Source organism: Amblyomma americanum, chromosome 9 (assembly GCF_052857255.1).
Source record: "Amblyomma americanum isolate KBUSLIRL-KWMA chromosome 9, ASM5285725v1, whole genome shotgun sequence".
NCBI classification, from domain to species: domain Eukaryota; kingdom Metazoa; phylum Arthropoda; class Arachnida; order Ixodida; family Ixodidae; genus Amblyomma; species Amblyomma americanum.
Window position 1 is genome coordinate 111684857 of NC_135505.1, and position 17066 is coordinate 111701922.

A 17066-nucleotide genomic window follows, 5' to 3' on the forward strand; every position below is an offset into this window, starting at 1 on the left:
CAGACCAAAGTCTACTAAAATTATATAGGCCATAGATCTATCAATTGTCTATAGACTGTCTATAGGATTTGTATTGCCTATAGACTGTTCTCTAGGGCTTGTTTATAGAGAGTCTATAGACTTAATAGACAGGACGTCTATAGCACCTGTCCACAGACATCTGCTTATCTAAGTCTATACGACTGCCTTAGTCCATGTTTGTAAGGGCTGCAGGCCTTCGGCTACAGTCAACTGGAGGTATTGGTACTTCGGCCTCACCTTTCTGACGCACTACACTTCCCCCCTCACTCCCCGCTCCTTTTCAAACGCGTGGGAGGCGTGTTGTTGCACTGGCAGCTCCGTCCATTCTTTGTTTGCAGGAGGTCAGTTTGATGGGCGGCGGAGGCAGGCGCCGCGCGTGAGGTCATTTGCGCACGCAAGTGAACAGTGGACCTGGTCCACCCGCGGTGTGCGGTGGCCGACTTTTCGTGTTGGCGAGGCTTCTCAAACGGTGGTCGGCGGGCTTGTCCTTCTTGTTTAGGAAAAAAGAAATAGTTGCTCCTCAAGCGAAACTCGCGAGTCGCCGGCAGGCTTTTGATCTTTCCGTTTGTCCGTTTTCAACCGTGACAAGACTGTCGACAGTGGTTTCTGTGCTGGTTCTGTTTCGTCACTTTTATTCTCTTTCTTAGCCTTCTTATTCTACTGTTGTTGCTCTCAGACTACATACTTTTGCTTGTGTGCGTCCACGCACTGGTGTCGTCACTGGTGTCGTCACTGGCGTCGTCACTGGCGTCGTTGCTGATGATGTCGCTGGTGTCGTCGCTGGTATCGCTAGCGGCTTGTGGCTTTCTGCTGAGGGCAACACTACAGGCTGTCATATCGGATTGCGATTTGCGGTCTTAACAAGGCATGCCAAGTTGAAGCCGTAAAGAAGCGCTTGCATTGCGTGTGCTGTCCCAAAAAAGATGTCGTCTTTTCAGCCACCTCGGACTTGGTGCCAAATGACGCATAGAACATACAGAATGAAACAGAAACAACGAAATTTTGGGCAGAGGTTCGAAACAACACGCGCCACCAGAATGAAAGTTGTTTCTGTGGGTTTCTTCATAATGGCCATCAGCGACGCTGTATCCATTCGGCCTGCTATAAGGTAGTGAGGTACAGCCGAAAAAGGAAGCTGCTAAGGTCTGTTAAAGAAGGCTCTGCAACCAATATCGTCGACCTACTATATATATGACGGCTTCGTGGTCAACCGGCTTGCACCTCCTAGCGGCCATGGCAGGTGCGAAGAAATTCACTTCGCCGCTATTAAAATAGATCGAAGTCTTCGGTTGCAGGGCCTTCTTAGATACGCATTCCCCTCATCTTTCTTTGGCCGTATCCCGCTGTATCCTCTCTGCGACGTTCGCAAAGCTGCGCTACATACAGGATGCACTTACGTATGCATGTACAGCATGGTACATTGTTAAAGGGAACATGCGAAGTTGAGTTTGCGCGATGCGCTGCTGCTGAAGGCCGGAAAGAATGCCGAGCTGATTATGGTCCGGAGTTTTTTTCGGCATTCTGTCCCCTTGCACGGATCTCATTTTCCACACCCACAACGCATCGATTACCTCTCCTCGCTGCTGAATTAATAATAATAATTGGTTCTTTGGGGGAAAGGAAATGGCGCAGTATCTGTCTCATATACCGTTGGACACCTGAACCGTGCCGTAAGGGAAGGGATAAGAGAGGGAGTGAAAGAAGAAAGGAAGAATTAGGTGCCGTAGTGGAGGGCTCCGAAATAATTTCGACCACCTGGGGATCTTTAACGTGCACTGACATCGCACAGCACACGGGCGCCTTAGCGTTTTTCCTCCATAAAAACGCAGCCGCCGCCGGTCGGGTTGAATTGGCTTTTTACATTCTGTGGTCGCGTTTCGTGCGAAATAAGCAACATTTACTCCGGACTAGGTTATCCACGTGTTCATAGGCCTTGGTTCATATGCCACTTCCGAACAACGGCAACTGGTGACCGCTTTTTGTCCCAAGAATACGTGTCCCGTGCGCTCGCTACCCGACCGCCCCGAGAGTGACATCGTCAGGCGACACTCGCGGCGGCTGCTGGTCGTACGAAGAGACGGGGTCTCGCCCGGGTTCATTATTTGGCCATCGTCCCGGCGTGTGCGTCAGAACAAAAACGAAACAGTAGGAACAAAAAAAAAGGCTTAGCGCAAGTGACGGGGGCTTTCTTTACCTGTCTGTCGCCCTGTCGCCCGCGGTTCCTGGCGCGTCGAAGCTGTCTGACGAGGGACGCTGGACGTCTGAGGGAAAGGAGGGTAAGGGAGAGCGAGAAAAAGAAAAGACCCAGATAGTAGACAGTTTTAGCTGTGCGTACGCTAAGAGTTAGCGTACGCGAGGAGTTTGCGGGGACGGTAGTGCGCATGCGCAGAACGCAAGCGCAAGCCTTGTGTCTTGCGTACGGTAGCCTTGCGTACGGTAGCCAGCGGAGTTTGCGTTGCGGCGCTTGCGTGGCTTGCGTACGCTAACTTTGACAAGATGGCGGCGCCCTGCTCGCCCGCTTCGGAATAAATACATGTCGCCGCTGGATTCTTCGACGCAATAGCTCGCTCAAATGGTAGCGGTTCGCTTTTATTTCGCCTAATCTTGCCCACACGTAGCGGTATAAGCGATAACTAGCCCTTGTTTTTCAGATAATTTGGCGATCTTCAAGCTCCTAGGCCTAACTATATTCAGTGTGTTTTCCTCGTAGCAACGACACCTGGCGAAGCAGTTTTCTAACTTTTAGCCAGATCTTGCATTTTCTTCGGTTTGCATAGTTTTTCTTCTTGGAACAAAAAAGGCTCCCAATGCACTCACAGTAGTTATCAGTAATCACGGATGAAATTTTCTTCAACCGAGCGTTGATGTGGTTTGACTTCTTGTCACTAGATGGCGCCACGTGCGCCTGAAGGACGCTACGGCACGGTCAGCTAAAACTATACTTCGGAGCAGACAGCGTAACGCACGCAGCGCCGTAGCTCTTTGCGTACGCAAGCACTTGCGTACGGACAGCTAAAACTGTCTAGTATGCGTTGCGTGTGTCTTCAAAGTTGCCGTGTGGGTCGACCTGGCTGGCGGACGGACGCCTCCGGTCCCATGCGTGTCCCTTTCAGATATATGCCCGTGCGCGTTGCCGAAGGGGGGAAGGGAAGCGCCTTGTTTGCGCTTATGGTCGTCTCGCAGATTAGTCCAGCACGTGGATGGGGGGTTGCTGCGACGTCTTTGCTGCGTCTGTGGTAAGGAAAGAAGCGGTTTGCGTGCGATAGATGACGCTCTTAATGCAATGCAGGACGAAATCCGTAAGGATACGCTGTGTGATAATTCAGGAGGCAGTGCCCTCCTATTTCAGGCTAGACCACTTTACCTTAGAACCAGGCACGCATAGATAGCATGTATGAACAGGGAGATATGTGTGTAACATGCGGAATCGGTGTAGGAAACATTAAACACGTTCTGGTACGCTGTAAAGCTGTGGAACCCGATATTGGAGAGCACACAGTGAGCCTTCCCAGTAGCTTTCGGTTTTAGGGACAGTGATAGCAAAATTAACACATAACGAGCAAGGGAAGGCTGGGGTATTGGTGGCGTAAAAACAGTTTGGAGAAATCGCACGACACATCACAGGAATCGAAAGAATACGCATATTGCTTAGACTAAGCCTTGATTTGGGTGGGGTGGGGGTTACAAAACAAATAAAACAATTAACTCCTTAATTTCACTAGCTAAGGTTGCACTCGCTACTACCCCAAACAAAGGTGACGCGAAAGTTATTTATATATCTATTTACATTATTGCGGCAGCGCCAGTCCACGCTCATCTGGGGGCTGCCGCTGTGGCTACAGTGCTCGGCTGCTGACTCAGGAAGACGAGGGTGCGACCCAGTCCGCGGCGATCGCATTTCGATGGAGGCAAAATGCTAGAGGCTCGTTCGATGTCAGTGCACGCTAAACAACCCAAGGTGATCTAAATTATCCCGAGTCCTCCACTACGGCGTCCCTCATAGCCCGAGTCGCTTTGGGACGTTGAACCCCCATAAAAAAAAAACCCAAAGTTTTTCTTTTTTTTTTTCAAGGTGCGGGGACCAGTAAATGACGCAGTGGTTGGAGTCCTACCTTGTATCCCACATTTTCATCGCGTGGGTGTTGCGGGCTTAATGCGGACTCCTGTACACACACCACTTCAGAAGCACTCGTGGTGCCGAGAAAGCAAGCGAGTCACCGCTCCTTCCTCCACCCTGTCCAGGGCACCCGCGGTGGCTTCGTTTCTGGCGCGACCGTGATCTAGATAGCCGCCCAGTACGCACGGTGAGGGAAAAGGGGCGACCGCTGTCACGACGCGGTGGGCGGCCGTCACGTCGGCTTGCCATATACTTCCGTCGTCGTCTCGGAGGGACAACGGCCGGCGTCGCCCGCAAGACGACCCGCCACCGTAACAACACCGCCGTGGCGCATATTCAGAAGGGGGGGATAGCCTCTGCTTCTGCTGACCCGCTTGTCCAGCGTCCCGCGACGGGCCACAGCACAGCAGCCTTGGCTGTATAGCCGCCATCGTCATGACGTTGTAACGACGGCTCCGCTTTACGCGGTCGGGCAGACCATGATACTTCTGCAGGGGTGCTATGCTTAATTCGGCAGGGCATTCTGGGAAGGAGAGGAATTGATGAACGGCGATAGGAGGTGCGTAAGAAGAATGTGGATTTTAAAAACTTTCAGTGATTACCCAAATTTTCACATTTTTCTTTCACTGCGGCAATACTTTGCGCACTGGAACCCAGTCTTAACGCATCTGCTAGCAGGAACGACTAAATGCTGGATGTTTGCAACTTTTGTCCAGCGTGTCCAAGTCCTAGATTCCATTTGTATTCCGCATTGCGTTGTTCGTATAGGAGGTTGTGGCAAAATACTACGCCAGAGTGGCCAAATCCCGTTCAGGTGAGGGGAATGCGTTGAAGGTCGTGATCGCCGAGATCAGGCCGCACCCCAGGCCTCGGGCCCGCATACAGGCTTAATTTGAGAGGTATATGCCAGAGGACTTTGTCCTGCAGTGGGCGTAGTAAGGCTGACGATGGTGATGGTCAGTTCCGTGTGCGCTCGTGTGACTCATGTGCAATCTGCATGCGCTGTACACACGGAGGGGTCGGAATAAGTGCAGACTCTGCATTACATCATGGACATCATGCGGTAACCATGCAGCAACATGACGGCAAGCATATAGGTAGAGCGCACGGAAAACACACGAGCTCTGTCTGTGCAGTTCCGTACGTGTCATGCGGAGCATGTGTTCCCTTAATTCGACGCACTATTATCGAGTGGCCCCGCCGCGGTGGCTCAGTGGTTAGGGCGCTCGACTACTGCTCCGGAGTTCCCGGGTTCGAACCCGACCGCGGTGGCTGCGTTTTTATGGAGGAAAAACGCTAAGGCACCCGTGTGCTGTGCGATGTCAGTGCACGTTAAAGATGCCCAGGTGGTCGAAATTATTCCGGAGCCCTCCACTACGGCACCTCTCTCTTCCTTTCTTCTTTCACTCCCTCCTTTACCCTTCCCTTACGGCGCGGTTCAGGTGTCCAACGATATATGAGACAGATACTGCGCCATTTCCTTTCCCCCAAAACCAATTATATATATATATATATATATATATATATATATATATATATATAATATATATATATATATATAATATATCGAGTGGAACAGGGTGCGAGGTGACGAGAATCAACATACCATCGCGGGAATCATTCTTGTCCTTTTCCCATGTGTCTAGTGTGAGGTGTACTCTCTTGGATCCTATTTATTTTACTCCAAAAAATACACACCATGTTACTCTTACCCTTCCTTTTGCATAATTTTGAGCCCTCTCACATTTCTGCACCGTTCGTGCATCGACTCTCAAAAGCCACCGGTAGCTTTAAATAAATAAACAAATAATTAATTCCTGCGCCTATAGGCGGCATATACAAAACGTTTTCCCAGAAAGGGTTAAGTATACTGGCGTGAGTTCACCATTCAGGAGCGCGACTTTTGCGTTGCGTATGCTAATTTGCGCCCTTCTTACCCGGCCGCTTTGGTTCGTCTAGCTCGTTGTGCGCGTTTTCTTGTGCGCTCCGGTTGAGGAGACGCGTAATACCACTACACGCCAACCATGCGTGTGCCGTGGCACAACGAAGAAGAGGCCGTTGTTTCAGCCAGCGGGAACGAGCTCGCAGTTTCTCACTAGAGGCGTGGCCGCTTTATTGCCAGCTGACCTCTCTCTCTCTCTTTCTCTCTCTCCGGCTTATAAAGTGAGGACTTCCTGCTTAAAGGAGGAGGAGGAGGAGGATGGCGTGGACCTCCCACGTGGAGCGTCTGGCCGCTAGTGAAAGGATCTGGGATGTTGCGCACTGTGGTTCCGGAGAGAAAGCTGGCGCTTGAGGAACATTAATTGAGCGAGTGAATAAAAAATAAAGAACGCCTGGCGTTGACCGGGTCGAGGGTCAAGACCTGCGTTTCTGTGGACCGAGCACTTTTGTACACTCCACCCAAGTTTGGGCGAGACGCCATCGTGTATTGTCCGCAACGTCGCGCCTTTTTCATGGACTTTGACGACATTAGAGGCTTTTAGCATGACGGACACTTAACTATAGTAGAATGCAACTTAAGTCTGCAGTGTAGCTCCGCCCACCTTCACGACCGGCGCACAGAATTCCTCCACGACAAAAAAGTAGACCGTTGATAAAACTTGTCTTATCACCTAAACAAGAAGCTAATCACGAGAAAAAGCCGCCGCGGTGGCTCAGTGGTTATGGTGCTCGGCTTCTGACCCGAAAGACGTGGCTTCGATCCCGACCGGGGCGGTCGAATTTCGATGGAAGCGAAATTCTAGAGGCCCGTGTACTGTGCGATGTCAGTGCACGTTAAAGAACCCCAGGTGGTCGAAGAGCCCTCCACTACGGCGTCCCTCATAGACTGAGTCGCTTTGGGACGTTAAACCCCATAAACCAAACCAAACCTAACCTAATCACGAGAAAAAGTTTGTAAGGTATGGAATTTTGATACCTGACTTGTTTCATAAAGTCAAACATTAAAAAGTAAAAAAGCTGATTTCGTTTATTTCTGTGACTGGCTAGAGGAGTAATATAGTATGCCGCAGATCGCGGCCCAGTGTTAACAACTGCTGTTTTTTTTTTAAGTTGTATCCGACTATAGAGTAGTTGCATGCCGCTTTATATACCAGACGGCGGCTGCGCACAAGCAGTAGCCCTGCCTGACCCCGCCCATGCCGACCAGTAAACCCTGTATACGTCTATGATAATACGTCTGTGCTGTGCAAAAAGGCTCCATTATTCCGTGAACGTCGGCCATTTGCAGCCCTATTTGGTGGTGAGGTGGTCACTTAAGGCTCAATCTGCTCGGACTGAATTCATCTAATCCACGTACTTGGTTTTTGCGAGGAGTCTTAGCGAAGTATATGCGCGAGCTTAGCTGCTAATGATTAAATTAGTAACTGCGTTTTTAATTTTCTCATAACCTGCTCACTCCCGGTGGATGCCTCAGCCATGCCGTGAGGGAAAGAAGGAGGGAAGGAGGGAGGCATAGAAGAAGACGGAGAAAGGTGCGCCGTAATGGAGGGGTGCCGATTAGTTCCTGTCTCCTCCACCGTAATTTTTATTTGGGGAGCAAGTGACCACCATAGCAAGTAAAATTTATTGGTCGTGTTTGGCCGTAACAGCTTTAACCTTCCAATCGGGCTAGACAACGCGTTGTGACCCAAGGAAGCTTAAGAATTTTTTTTCTGCTACTAACTGAACAGTTTTGATTGGATATCGAACTCGTCTTGTACCTTTACTGCTTATTACCCCTACATTTTGTTCCGTCTGCATCCTCCATTGAGCTCCGACTTCCAAAATCCGGAGATCACAGTAGAAACAGAACTAAATCGAAACAGAATCGTTCTCCCGGCCTAGTCAGTTCCCGTACGCTGGTCAGTGCTTCCGTACGCGTACTCTTCTGCTTATATAACAAGGTACAAGGTGGCTGGCATAAGTGCTGAGCTCAGAGACGCGCAAGTCTTGCCAACGCACGTTTTTGGCTCACTTGCGCATGTGAGTGTTTAATAAACGCCGTCCAGTGTTAAGTTGATTTATTTTTCCTTTAGCGCATTCGTACACACCATGTTTAGACTGCACATAGACTTCTGTCTATAAAATCTATTGACTTTCTATAGACGAACCGTACGGAACAGTCTATAGGCAATACAAATCCTATATATAGCCGATCGACAATCTATAGATTTCTGGCCATTCACTTTTAGTAGACTTTTTTCTACAGACAGTCTATAGACTATGGATAGACAAAAAGAAATATCTATAGGAAGACAATAAACAAGAAGTCTGTAGACTGTCTATAGACTATTTTTACAAGGGCAGTGAACGCGGCCTAAAAACGAACAGCCACAACAACATGCGCGTGCAAATAGCCCTTCAAGGGGCACTATAATGATCTCTTCGAGATGAGACGACCTCGGTGTCGTGTCTTCGTTGCTGTCTATGCAGATTTTATTAGTTTGTATCAGATGCAAGCAAGGAGGAAAGAAACAGCTTCGACTCTGCGCTTTCCTCAACTGAACCCAGGTTAGCGCTAACATAAAGATGTGCGTGGTGCATCCTGCTGGTCTCATTCGATTACGGCGACGTGTATATTGGCGGTCGACCTACAAACTAATGAAATCTGTATAGACAACTACGAAGACACGACACAGTGTAGGTCGTCTTTCACCTCGAAGGGTTCATGATAGTTCCCGGGTCATGTTTTCCGACGCTCGTTCCAAAGAAGTCCGGATTTAAAGGATATATTGTTTTTCCTCGTTGCTTTTTGCCTCTTTTTTATCTTCCACTATAGTCTCTCTCTTTTTTTTTGCCTGGACGCATTAGTTAACACCACTAACGTCTTCAACAGCCAAAATGATTAATAACCTGATGCGTACCTATCGCCTACCGCGATAGAATCTCTCTCCGACGCGAGAGGTTTAACCCAATTACGTACCCAGCCCTGTTCATCGTGGCAGATCTATACCAGATATCGCGAACGTCACCGACGTTAGTAAAGGTAGTCGGTTCAAGTTGCTTCGCCTCTTCTTTCACATGCCTTTAACCGGTTACACTACGAGGAGTTGCTAAACGCAATAGACCATCCGCTCTAAATGCGGGTTAGCTGGCGTTTGAGATGCGGATCTTAATTGTTACTTTCTGCGCAGGCTTTAGTGACTGGCGCTCGATTATACATCAAAGGAAAGAATAGGCAGTACAGCGATTCTTTTTGTTTTTGTTTTGCTCATCGCGTACTTCCTTTCGTGGGTGCGCGAACAAGAAAAAATGTTAGAGTGAGGTGCAGTTCTTCCGATTGTAGTTTCCGTGTTAGATACAAAACGCGTGACCCGGTTTCTTGTGTTTCTGACGGAGTTAGGGTTTTACACTATAGCAGAGCCTTGCGCGCTGATAACTAGCCAGTCACGACTGCACTTCCGCTGTAATTAATAATCTGATAACGATTATCTGTGTGTAGTGTGGCGCAGCACGCGGTATCTTTTGTCTTGTTATTATGCGTTACGTACTAGTTCATCGTTCGCAGAGACCATCATGAACCCCGGTGTGCAAGCTAAAGGTACAGAATTTCAAGGAAATTTGTCAGAAACAACGGCTTTTCTTACATATACAGGGTGTTTCACCTAAGACTTTACGCTATTGTTAAAATGAGTTTTTTTTTTTTCAGTTAGAAGAGCGCTTTTTTTCCGCGAAGCATTGTCAGTGGCGCAACACATCAGAGTACAGCTAAGATGTGCTAACTAGCAGGCTGGTTAGCTATTGAATAGAGAAAATTTTAGCTATTGCTGTTAGGCTCCTTAATTAATGAGGGGCGTGTAGCCCTCCGTAATCAATATCTACGTCAGTTTTTAGAATTTCGATAACGCTGTTACCCTCGGAGCTGTGGCCCAACCAATTTTGGCTACATCGCGCCAAAATTTGTGTTTCCCAGATGCTAGCAGGCAAACAACCGCTTCAGTGCATGTAACTTGTCGATATATATATATATATATATATATATATATATATATATATATATATATGTATATATATATAACACGCGATAGTCTACTTGCGACCATAGCTCACCAAAATGTCTCTCTTCCCTCTCTCTCTCTCTCTCTCTCTCTCTCTATATATATATATATATATATATATATATATATATATATATATATATATATATATATATATATATATATATATATATATATATATATATATATATATATATATATATATATATATATATATATATATATATATATATATATATATATATATATATAGAGAGAGAGAGAGAGAGAGAGAGAGAGAGGGAAGAGAGACATTTTGGTGAGCTATGGTCGCAAGTAGACTATCGCGTGTTATATCTTAATCTCCTTCGCACACGCACACTTCTTTTCTTTGCATCGTGCTCGGCATATACTCATCCCCATCATCAACATTACGCGCGGTTCGCTCCAGCCTAGCTGCCAAGCGAAACTGCGGAATTACGCGCAAAACAGGTTCCTACCTCCGGCTCTGCGTCCTCCAGCGGTCGTAAATACTGTCTCCGCATAGCGCCCTTCTGTTCATTCGGTTTCGCCTCTACGTTTCTAATCCTATTTTTCCACTCGCCTCGGCTGTTTGCTCACAGCACTTCCAGTCCGCACCGTGTTTCCACCGCTATCCTTGCAGGTGGGTGGGGTGACTGCAGCCGTGCCCGCAGGCAGCGTTAACACGCGTTCCATGCGGTGCGCCGACCTCAAGCGTGCAGTATATCGCCCCAGGCTACCCATATTGCGTTTTTCGTATGCGCCGAGCGTGTGGCTTCTGTTGCAGTTTCTTGCAGTGCGTGCATACGGGCACCCTGCCTGCCTCGCATGTATGCGGAATGTGGTACGATTACAGAGGGCCTCCCCATACTTTTCAGCTTATATGTGCGCTCCGACGGAGGGCGTAATATATGTATGCGTCGTCGTCGTAAAGTGGATGTCTTTACGACGTCCAGCGACGTCTGGCGACTATGTTAAAGCTCGCCCCCCCCCCCCCCCCTCATCCAGCGTCGGTTCGCTACGCGAATCATCTTTGCATTATTGTGAGCGTTTACATGCGTGCGCGTGTGCGTGCGCATACATGTATGTACACGTGCGATACATGTGACAGGAAACACTTTGTTCGGCATCAGAAAGCAAATTCATTACATCCTTCGGCATTCAATTTCAGAACGAATTCAGGGTATCGTGAGCCTTGTGGAAAAATGACTTAGAAAAATTAAACTGCACTTCAAACTCATACTTAATTGTGAAGCGAAGATTGAGTGTATGAGAATGGAGTGTTCCATATTATAATTTTTTGCTCGAGAACCCCACAGTATGACTTGGAACATGCGAGATGTGGTCGGAATCGCTTCCTCCACGAAGCAGTGGGAATTTATATGTACCCCATATATATAAATAGTAGAAAGATGCGAAAATTGATGTAGAGAGAGAAATTTTCAGAAAAAAAAATCCGCTCTTTGCACCCTATGAGGGACGAAAAAGTGGCAGTGGCATTTGCCGTACACTCCCTTGAACGCACCTGCTGCCGTGAACTCTCTCTAAACCCCATCCGAACGGAGAACTAATCACAGCTACTTCCTTTAACAATTACTTTAAATATGTACGTGTTTACACTTGATGAGACACTAAACAATACATTGATTGATTATAAAGTGTCCAGCGAAAAGCTGGGCGATTTATTTTCAACAAATACAGTCGTCATGCTGCTTCTGCAAAAAGCCGACCTCTCTACAATCCACATACGAGCCAGACTGTTGCTACTTAAGTTTTTGTTCTTCCTTTTGAATGATCGCACAAAACTTGATAGGACTATAGATATATGCTTGAGCCTCTAACACGCGTGTCACAAGAACAAAACATGAAAAACATCTATCCGAATACAGATACCGTAGTGATGCGTTCAAATTTTCATTTTTTCCCACATGTGATTCGTGAGTGGAATATGTTGCCTCCAGAAATTGTCAACCAGATGTGCCGTGAATCATTTGTGTCGAAGCTGACAAACCGTCTTGAAAATTAATAACAACACTGTCGCCACGTGGGATTTACATGTACCGTTGTGTAAAGTGAAAAAGTTCCTTCTGTGCTTTCCTTTCTTTTTTTTGTTTTGCACTTTTTCGTATGTATGTGAACCCGATCCTGTTACGGCCTCAAAGTGAGGCCAACAGTGTGTAATAAATAAATAAAATAATGCCGCCTATACGATCTCGGAATTAGGGGCGCACGTACGCTGTAAGCGACCGTGGAACGATCGCTAATTTCACCACGCGGGTCACGCGCGCCTCAAGTGACTCGCTCATGTCGAATCACGTGGTCTCGACCTATCGTAGCGTTTATCTGCCCGGCAGCTACGATTGTGCTCTCAATCTGTGGCGCGCACAATGCCCGGAGCCGCTCGTTTACGGCCGTGAAGGAGCAATTGAACGGACATCGCAAGGAGTGCGCCCCCAGCACCTCTCGTCCTTCGAGTTCTGGCGTTTGGCGCTATAATCGCTTATGGCCGCGGATCCTGTGCGCGCAATCGGCTCTGCTTACACGCTGTGGCGCACTGTTCATCTACCAGGTGTTTCAGGCTTTAGGGCAAAATATTATGGCTTTTGTGGCATAGTATTGCCAGTGCTAGTTGTCACCAGAAATAATAATAATAATAATTGTTTTTTTTTGGGGGGGGGGGGGAGTAAATGGCGCAGTATCTGTCTCATATATCGTTGGACACCTGAACCGCGCCGTAAGGGAAGGGATAAAGGAGGGAGTGAAAGAAGTAAGGATGAAGAGGTGCCGTAGTGGACGGCTCCGGAATAATTTCGACCACCTGGGGATCTTTAACGGGCACTGACATCGCACAGCACACGGGCGCCTTAGCGTTTTTCCTCCACAAAAACGCAGCCGCCGCGGTCGGGTTCGAACCCGGGAGCTCCGGATCAGTAGTCGAGCGCCCTAACCACTGAGCCACCGCAGCGGGGTCACCGGAAAACCGGTGAATCGTCTTTAGTAACTCGTTCATAATTAAACTGCGCGAAAGAAACAGGGACCAAGGCAAGAAAACTCGTACACACACAGAGCGCAGGCCTTGTGGTAGAGCATCCGCCTCGCATTCGGGAGGTGCTGGGTTCGATCCCCAGTGCCGCCGGGTACCCACCGGTTTTTAATGGGTACAAGATTTCCCCCAGCCTGGTGCTCGGCTCTTCTGGGTGAGATGTTTGGGAGAAGGGTCTTGACCACAGTTGCTCTGATGGATCAGCGATAAGTTCCGCCGTCAACAACGTTAAATCCGCCTCGTGCGGTAGAAGCCCATTTGTGGCCCTTTTCTTGCGACATGGCCCTTTTCTTGCGACAGCGACATGGACTCTGACAAATGTTAGACACCGCTCTGAACAACTACAGGATAGCGCTTTGCCTGGCAACATTTGTTGCCTTGTACTATCGTCGTAGCTTATAAACTCCGCGTGTGGCTTTCATTGCCTTTCGGCTTTGTCTTCTACGCCTATAAACGCTGTCAGGAGGCGTACAAAAAGCATTAGAGATGCGCCTGAAAAATGCTCGCTCCTCTCTCTATATATAGGCTGTGTGTTACGGCGGTGCGATTCACTCGGGAGACATCATCGCTGGCTGCCTGTAATATGGAGCGGCTCGGACACGAACCCGCCGCGGTGGCTCACTGGTTATCGCGTTCGCTTTCTAGACCGAAGGTCGGCGTATTGAATCCCGGTGGCAACGGCTACATTTCTCTGGAGACGAAATTCAAAATGCACGCGTGTGCTGCGCGATGCCACTATCATCATCAGCAGCAGCAGCAGCAGCTCGACTACGCCCAATGCAGGCCAAAGGCCTTTCCCATATCCCCCTAATTAGCCCTGTCCTTTGCCAGCTGCGGCCACCGCATCCCCGCTAACTTCTCCTGCCTAACCTTCTCCCGCGCCCCCTGCTATGCTTGGAATTCAGTGCACGTTAAAATAATCTCTCAGGTCGTCGAGATTAATCCGCAGCTCTCTGCTGCGGCTTCCCTCATAGTCTGTGTACAGCTTCGGAACGCTAAATTCCGTACCATAATTCGCGTACAAACACAAACACAGGCGACACACCGCGCCAATCGAATGTCGACACAAAAGGACGCAAGTATCGAACTACGGCACCATCACTTCCCCTTTGGAGCGGCGGCCGTCCGGTGTGGCGCCGTCCGGCAAAGAGCGAGAGCTGGGGGGAAGGGTTCTGTTTTCCGGAAGTGACGTATAGTGTATGCCGGCGGCACGCCTGTGCGCACGTACGCTGGCACGCCTGTCTGTTTTGCACGCATCGCGATTTTTCCGCCACTGCCTGGCCGGTTGTCTCCCTCCGACGTTTGCGCCTATCGGGTTTCAGGCGCAACCGGCAGCTGCATGCAACCGGAGGTGTGAACGCGTGCGCCATTGTGCGGACCATGGGAACAGAACGGCTGGAATGGAGTCGCGTCCGTGCGCTGAACTGGAGCGGCGCTACCTCGCTTTGTGAACCCTGTGACGCCACTGCAGAATAAGCCCGCCCCGAAAGAGGGAAAAAAATCGTAAATAAAAGAATGGATACGCAACATTTTTCTCAAAAGAGGGTGCATGCGTCCGCTACGCGAGGTTAATAATGCCTGACATGCAAAAAGATGCCTTCAAGAGGTAACCCCGCCCCTTATGGATTGCTTTAACTGCAGAGGATAATACTGTAGGCCAAGCATCTTAATATTTCATCGGGCGTTCCGCTGTCTGAACAGGGGATGGGATGGCCTTGAATTTTTGTATTAATATATGTCATGTGGCCGAATATGCGTATGCTCTTTTATTGTTTTTAGAACTTCAGAAATTAGTTTCACTTGCTGATTTTACTACGCGCGGATGATATTTACCTCCAACAGTTCGGTGATTCAATGAAACGTTTAATGAGGGGCTTTGGCCTGTTGGTGGAGTCCTAACTCAAGAACCCCATTGGATTCTGTCGCCTCCCTTTCCTTTTCGAGCCTGTTTGTTCTGGTGTCCGAGGTGGACAGCGTTTACGGAGCCCCGCTGCTCAAGTGTTGTGTTTCTTATTGTAGAAGTAGATTTATTTCTTTGCCGTCCTCATGTAATTCAGGTTTTTCTTTCATTTTTGCGATGTACCTGCCAGCAATGGTAGACTGCTTGATGGTCAGGCCTTTTATTCGGTTTTTCCTTGCCCGGACAATACAGGGTTGGCGACTCCGAACATCTCTTGACAAAAATAATATGGTTCCCGTGAGTTATCCGCATATTACAACACCGATTTCATTCCTGGCCCCGACGAAAGAAAAAAAAAAGCTTCCCCCAATCGACGCTGAGTGAACCCCGACTTGTTCGTGCCACAATAGTTTCAGAGCGCTCAAAATGTTTCGCTCGCAGCGCCACCTTTGGCAACAAGAGACGCGCAGACACATTCCTGGTGACCTCGCCGCTACGATGGCTTGTGTTTAAACATAGCAGTTCTGGTGCAACCTGTGACGTCGCTTATGGGCGTCTCTGTGTGTGCCAGAGCTCGCCGCAGCCCACGGGTGAGGCAACTACCGGATTGTGTTTTGAACCGATCCCCTATCCTGCTTTCGCAGTCGCACTGACTCACTGACTACCTTTTGTTTCTATAACATGACCGGAAACTAAACATGTGGAGAGGAGGATAGCAGGTGTGCTGCATCATTTCGCTGTTTCCATTTCGTCCGAAATAGCCCGTCTAAGTGATCTAAGTCCTATTATCGACTTTGAAATTAATCATTAAGTAACTATAAGATAAAACCTTACTGAGAGACCGACTGCGGCTTCCCAGGTGCTCGGAAATTTTCAATTCTGCAACTGTGGGGATAGAGCTTCCCAGAGGAGCCCTTAAATACACTCTGAATTAAAAAAAAATATTCTTTCGGGCTTTCCTCGCATTTAATCGCTCTTGTCTTCTTCCCTTAGTGTAGTTCAAAGAAATCACCGCAGTTTTTATGTTTTTCAGCGCCGCTCCTGAACTTCGCTTGTGCGAACACTTTTTCGTACGACGGTCCCCGATGTGCGAGTAAGTGTACGGCCGCTCCGTTCTGTTGCTGCGCATTGACCTCCTCCGCGAGCGTTGAGCGCGGCCGCGCCTCTGTCTGCCGGGCCGTTCGCCGCCGTTGTCGGCAGTGTCGGTAATCCGAGTGCTGTGTCTCGGCGCGGTGGCTGCGTCGGAAGGCAACGGCGAGCCGCCGCGAGCATTCTGGGATACGCGAAACTCGCAGGAGATCTCGCTAGGTGTGTGCTTGTTTGTGGCTGGCTGGACATCATTTGTTCTCCTGCTGGTGCTCATCGGTGTAGTGTCGGGTCCTTGCTTGGGCGAGCAAGTCGGTTGTTCTCTGCTCCAGCGCGCACACCGTTCACGCCGGTATGTATGTATGTATGTATGTATGTATGTATGTATGTATGTATGTATGTATGTATGTATGTATGTATGTATGTATGTATGTATGTATGTATGTATGTATGTATGTATGTATGTATGTATGTATGTATGTTGTGTTATGCCATGCTATGTGTTACATGTTGGGGGGGGGGGGGGTTAACGAGTTCCAAAGCGACTCAGGCTATGAGGGACGCAGTAGTGAAATGAAAATGAAAATTGGTTTTTGGGGAAAGGAAATGGCGAGGTATCTGTCTCACATATCGGCGGACACCTGAACACCGCCGTAAGGGAAGCGATAAAGGAGGGACTGAGAGAAGATGTGCCGTAGTGGAGGGCCCCGGAATAATTTCGACCACCTGGGGATCTTTAACAAGCACTGACATCGCACAGCACACGGGCGCCTTAGCGTTTTCTCCTCCGTCAAAACGCAGCTGCCGCGGTCGGGTTCGAACCCGGGAACTCCGGATCAGTAGCCGAGCGCCTTTACTTAGCCACCGCAGCGGGTCAGTAGTGAATGGCTCCGGAAATTTCGACCACCTGGAGTTCTTTGA

At 48.7% G+C, this 17066-nt stretch overlaps 1 protein-coding gene across 6 annotated transcripts in view; it reads left to right on the plus strand.

Annotated features, from left to right (window-relative positions):
- Positions 1–17066, plus strand: part of MESR3 (misexpression suppressor of ras 3) — a 214952-nt gene that overhangs the window by 165899 nt on the left and 31987 nt on the right. The window contains exon 1 of one of the 6 annotated variants that reach the window (XM_077636887.1): positions 16362–16497. The exons of the other annotated variants lie outside the window; for them this stretch is intronic. The gene's annotated coding sequence lies outside the window, so the exon portion shown is untranslated. Of the gene's footprint in view, positions 1–16361; positions 16498–17066 lie in introns of those variants that run through there. 6 annotated transcript variants of the gene reach the window in all.